Below are 6,000 nucleotides of genomic sequence, written 5' to 3' on the forward strand. Positions count from 1 at the left end.
AGTACAGTTGACATGCAATGTTACATTAGTTTCAGGTGTACAACATAGTGGATGATTCAACAACTCTATACTATACTATGCTTATCACAAGTGTAGCAGCCATCTGTCACATACAACACTATTACAATAGCATTAACTATATTCTCCATCTTGTACCTTTCATCTTCATTACTTATTCATTCCCTAACTGGAATCCTGTACATCCCACTCCCTTTCACCCATTTTGCTCATCCCTCACACCCTCTCCTCTGGCAACCACAAGTTTGTTCTCTGTATCAGTCTACTTCTGCTTCTTGTTTGTTCATTTGTCTTATTTTTTAGATTCAATATGTATATAAAATTATATGATATTTGTCTTCTCTGTCTGACTTATTTCACTTACAATACCCTGTAGTTCCATCCACGTTATTGCAAATGACAAGATCTCATTCCTTTTTAGGGAATTATATTCCATTATATATGTCCACAATGGACATTTTAGGGTGGAGTTATATTCCATTATATATGTCCACAGTGGACATTTAGGTTACTTCCTTATCTGGGCTATTGTAAATAATGCTGCAGTAAACACAGGATGCATGTAATTTTTTGAATTAGTGTCTTTATTTTCTTTGGGTACATACCCAGTAACAGAATTACTACGTCACATGGTATTTATGTTTTTAGTTTTTTGAGGAAACTCTGAACTTTTTTTTTTTATAATTTTTAATTTTTTATAAACATATATTTTTATCCCCAGGGGTACAGGTCTGTGAATCACCAGGTTTACACACTTCACAGCACTCACCAAAGCACATACCCTCCCCAATGTCCATAATCCCACCCCCTTCTCCCAAACCCCCTCCCCCCAGCAACCCTCAGTTTGTTTTGTGAGATTAAGAGTCACTTATGGTTAGGAAACTCTGAACTTTTTCAGAGTGTCTGCACCAATTTACATTCCACCAATAGTGCACAAGGGCTCCTTTTTCTCTACATCCTTGCCAATACTGTTATTTCTTGTGTGTGTCGTGTGTGTGTTTATTCTAATCATTCTTCCAGTGATAAGTCATTGTGGTTTTGATTTGCACTTCCCTGATGATGAGTGATATTGAGCATCTTTTCATGTGCCTGCTAGCCGTCTGTATATCTTCTTTGGAAAAATGTCTATTAAAATATTTAGGAATAAACTTAACCAAATGTGAAACACTTGTACCTCTACTTTGGAAATGATAAAACATTAAAGAAAGAAATTGAAGACATCAAAAATGGAAAGATATTCCATGTTCATGAATTGGAAGAGCCAATATTGTTGAATGTCCATTGTACCCAAAGCAATCTACATATCCAGTGCTACCCCATCAAAATTCCAATATTATTATTCACAAATAATCCTAAAATTTTTATGGAATGCCAAAAGATTCTGCAATCTTAAGAAGGAATAACAAAGATGGAAGTGTCACAATCTTAGATTTCAAACTAAAGATCAAAGCTGTTGTAATCAAAACAGTAATGGTACTGGCACAAAAAATAGACACATAGATCGATGGAACAGAATAGAAAGCCCAGAAATAAACCCATGCTTATATGGTCAATTAATCTACAACAAAGGAGGCAAGAATGTACAAACAAGAAAAACTGGACAGCTACATGCAAAAGAATAAAACTGGACCACTGTCTTATATCATACATGGACCACTCTTCATACCATACATAAAAATAAACTCAAAATGGATTAAAGAACTAAACATGAGATCTGAAACCATGAAACTCCTAGAAGATAATACAGTAATCTCTCTCACATTGGCTTGAGCAACATTTTTCTAGATATATCTCCTCAGGCAAGGGAAACAAAAGCAAAAACAAATGGGTTACACCAAAATAAAAACCTTTTGCACAGTGAAGGAAACCACTAACAAAATGAAAAGGCAACCTACTGAATGGGAAAAGATACTTGCAAGTGATATATCTGATAAGAGATTAATATCCATTATCCACATATCCAAGATAGGTGAAGAATTTATACAACTCAGTGTGAAAACATAAACAAAAATAATTTGATTAAAAAATAGAATTCAGAGGGGCATCTCTGTGGCTCAGTTTGTTAAGCATCCAACTCTTCATTTTGGCTCAGGTGGTGTGACTGAGCCCATGTTGGGCTCTGTGCTCAACAGGAAGTCTGCTTGATATTTTCTCTTCTCTGCCCCTTCCCCTGCTTGTACACACACACACTCTCTCTCAAATAAATAAATCTTTTTTTTTTTAAAGCAGATTTAGGGGGCACCTGGGTGGCTCAGTGGATTAAGCCTCTGCCTTTGGCTCAGGTCATGATCTCAGGGTCCTGGGATTGAGTCCTGGATCTGGCTCTCTGCTCAGCAGGGAGCCTGCTTCCCTCTCTCTCTTTCTCTGCCTGCCTCTCTGCCTACTTGTGATCTCTCTCTGACAAATAAATTTTAAAAAATCTTAAAAAAGAATAGATTTAGTATCCTTAATATTTTTGAACCTGTAGTCTCTGAGAATCTAATTAAAATTAGATCTTCTCTATAGAAGGCACACACAGACTAATTTTGTATAATATCAAGGGATTATAAAATCCTCTAATGTTTATCATGGGCTCCTGTTCAGTGACTCTACCACTGGAAAAACATGTCAGTTCAAGTTACATTTCCCAGATTTTACCCTGTGAAACATTTAAGGATAAAGGCTGACAATTTCTACCTTTAACTTCACCTGGTTCCTTCATTCCTGGATGGTTCAAGCTCCCTACATTGTTTTTGAGGATGCTAATTTGGGTATCAGCCAACTTGTTCAGTGTCCCAACAAAGCTAATCTGAGCCCCTGTAGCAGTTTTGTGCTAGGCACAAAGAACAGAAGAGAGGAAAATCATTCCTGAGGACATGAGCAAATCAAATATTCCAGACTAGTGCTGTCTAATGGAAATATAATCTACCAATTCAAGCCACATTGTAATTTCTAATTTTGAGAAATCACCTTGAGAAAAGTAGAACAAAACAGTTCAAATTAATTTTAATAGCATAATCTATTTAAACTAATATATCCAATATATTTCAACATGTAATCAATATTTAAAAATAAGATATTTTCTTTTTTTTTTTTTTTTTTTCAAGATTTTATTTATTTATTTCAGCAAGAGCGAGCGTGCGTGTACACGTTCAGGGTGGGGAGGGGCAGGAGAGGGAGAGAATCTCAAGCAGACTCCACGCTAAGTGCAGAGCCCGATGTGGGACTCGATCTCACAACCCCGAGATCATGACCTGTGCTGAAACCAAGAGTCGGAAGCTTAAAATGACAGAGCCTTCCAAACGCCCCGTATATCATACAATTTTTAAATTCTGTAGAAAAATAGGCTATGCTGGAAATAAAAATAAAATAAAATAAAATAAAATAAAATAAAATAAAATAAAATAAAAAGATATTTTCTATTTCTTCTTTTGTACTAAGTCTTTGAAATCTGCTATGTATTTTACATTTAGATCATCTATCAATTTGGAGTAGCTACATTTCAATAACACAGTACTACCAGTGACTAGTGGCTACCATATTGGAGAGCACAATATTAAGCCCAGAATAAATGCCAATCTTTATGTACGTCTGGCTTTGTTATAGCAGTGATTAATTCTTCACCTTTTAAAAAAATCCTCTCCCCCAATATCATCTGGGAAGAAAGAAATGAATAAACAGTTTATTTTCTTCCTTTGTACTGCATCTCACATTGGAAAGAATGTCAGCCATACCCCCTAAAATCATAGAGTGTAGTGACCTGGCCAGGAAGAAGCTACGTCTTTTCATTCCTCTTCCCTAGAGGGCCATGAATTTGGAATAGGTACAGAACAGCTTTAAAAATAAAATAACTAAAAGATCTTTGTAACCACATCCAAAATCAAACTAATTCATGCTAGCTTCCACTCTAAAATTTGCTTCAGGCTGACTACAGCAGGGTTACCCTTCTGATCAGCATTAAAAGATGAGTATATGTTCTGGGTAAATCAATGCATTCCTGGCTAGGAAACAAATAACCACAGCATATATAAAGCCAGGAATGATGGTTATAGTGGAAGATATTTAAAGCACATGATTATTTTTATTAGTTTCAGAGGTAGAATTTAGTGATTCATCAGTTACGTGTAACACCCAGTGCTCATTGCATCAAGTGCCCTCCTTAATGTCTATTACCTAATTTTCCCTTCCCCCCCACTTACCTCCTCCCCAGCAATCCTCAGTTTTTTTTTTTTTCCCCTAGAGTTCACGCTTATGTTTTTTTCCTAGAGTTCACTCTTATGGTTTGCCTCCCTCTCAATTTGCATCTTTTTAAATTTTTCCTTCACTTCCCTTATGTTCATCTGTTTTGTTTCTTAAATTCCACATATAAGTGAAATCACAGTTTTTGTGTTTCTCTGACTGACTTATTTCACTTAGCATAAAACCCTCTAGTTCCATCCATGTCATTGCTAATAGCATGATTTCTTTTTTTTTTTTTTAATGACTGAGTAATAGTCCATTGAGTATGTATACCATGTCTTCTTTATCCATTCATCTGTCAATAGGTATCTGGACTCTTTCCATATTTTGGCTGTTGTAGACATTGTTGCTATAAACATTGGGGTGCAGGTGCCCATGTGAATCACTTTGTATCCCTTGGATAAGTATCTGGAAAATGATTATTTTTTTTAAAAAGAGGGGATGGGAATCTTCCTTCCCCAACCCCTTCACCACTCATAAAATATTGCTGTCTTATTCAGGTATTGCAGAATATTTAACTGAATAATCTTGAAGAACAGTTACCAAACTACAGCTTTTATGCAGCAACTATTTACAGACACTTCTCTAGTGTTATTCTTCAGTTAAGTTATTTCTTGTATGCATTCATTTTTGGAATAACAATTTTCATGCCATTGAATATAATTCCCAAAATTGTCCTAGCCACCGATTTTTTACCCAGTGAAATACTCTGTTATGTTTTTAAATGGCATCATTTGGAACAGACACATCATACTTTGAGGAAAGGGCACATTGTTAAATTTGTTAAAAGCTATAATAGACATCTTGAATCTTTTTCTTAGAGTTAAAAAAAAATCTCTGCTAGCAGTTAATAAATGTTAATAAGATTTTTTTCAAAATACTGGCTATAATATTACAGTGTTAATTGTGTTACTCAGTGAAAAAAATGCTGTGAGTCATATTTTATAGTTGTTACTTATACAATTTGGAGAACTTTTCAGGCACTTGATAAAGAATGAGGGGACTCCAAACCTGATAAAATGAGTCTAGAAGACCATTTCCTTTCTTTAATAAGGTTTAGGAAATTTGCAATTAAGAATAGACTAAAGCAACTTGAAATTGGGTTATGAATTCATACTGCAAACTCAACAGAACCTCAAAATAAGTTGATTTCAAAATCAAGGATCTCTTTTGCTATTCCTTCTTACCAACTTTTCCCTGCAACATGAACTTAGTGTTTAAGGGGAAAAATATTTTTCTACTAAATGTAAATAAAATATACTTCCCTATTTTAGTATTGAAAGGTATATATAATACTAACCAGCTTCTATTCAGTGTAAAACAACTTGTGTTACCATCATGGATCCAAAAAAAATTTTTTTTCAGAAAAAAAGAAGGTTATGTGATATTTCAGTTAGCCTCCACAGATGGGCCAAATATGATAAACAGAAAACTCAACTACATTAAGAAGCCAGGGCAAGTTGGTAGGCTCTCCAGAATTAGGTGTCCATGTTTATTAACAGCAGATTGCTTAGTATGCTCATAGCTCATGGCTCAGAAAGTCCTGATTCCTTCATAACTAAAAGAAAATAGATAATTTAAAAAGAACAAAAGTGAAATACTTAATTCTTGAAGTCTTTCACACTCCTCCCAATTAAATCCTTTCCATTGTCCAAAACTGAAATGTGGTACACATGAGAATATATCTTGTTTTCTGCTACTACAGAGAACATAATTGACTAAGAATCCAAGCTTACGCATCAAGAAATTTCTTGAGCCAAAGGT

Source organism: Mustela erminea, chromosome 9, assembly GCF_009829155.1.
Source record: "Mustela erminea isolate mMusErm1 chromosome 9, mMusErm1.Pri, whole genome shotgun sequence".
Lineage (NCBI taxonomy): Eukaryota > Metazoa > Chordata > Mammalia > Carnivora > Mustelidae > Mustela > Mustela erminea.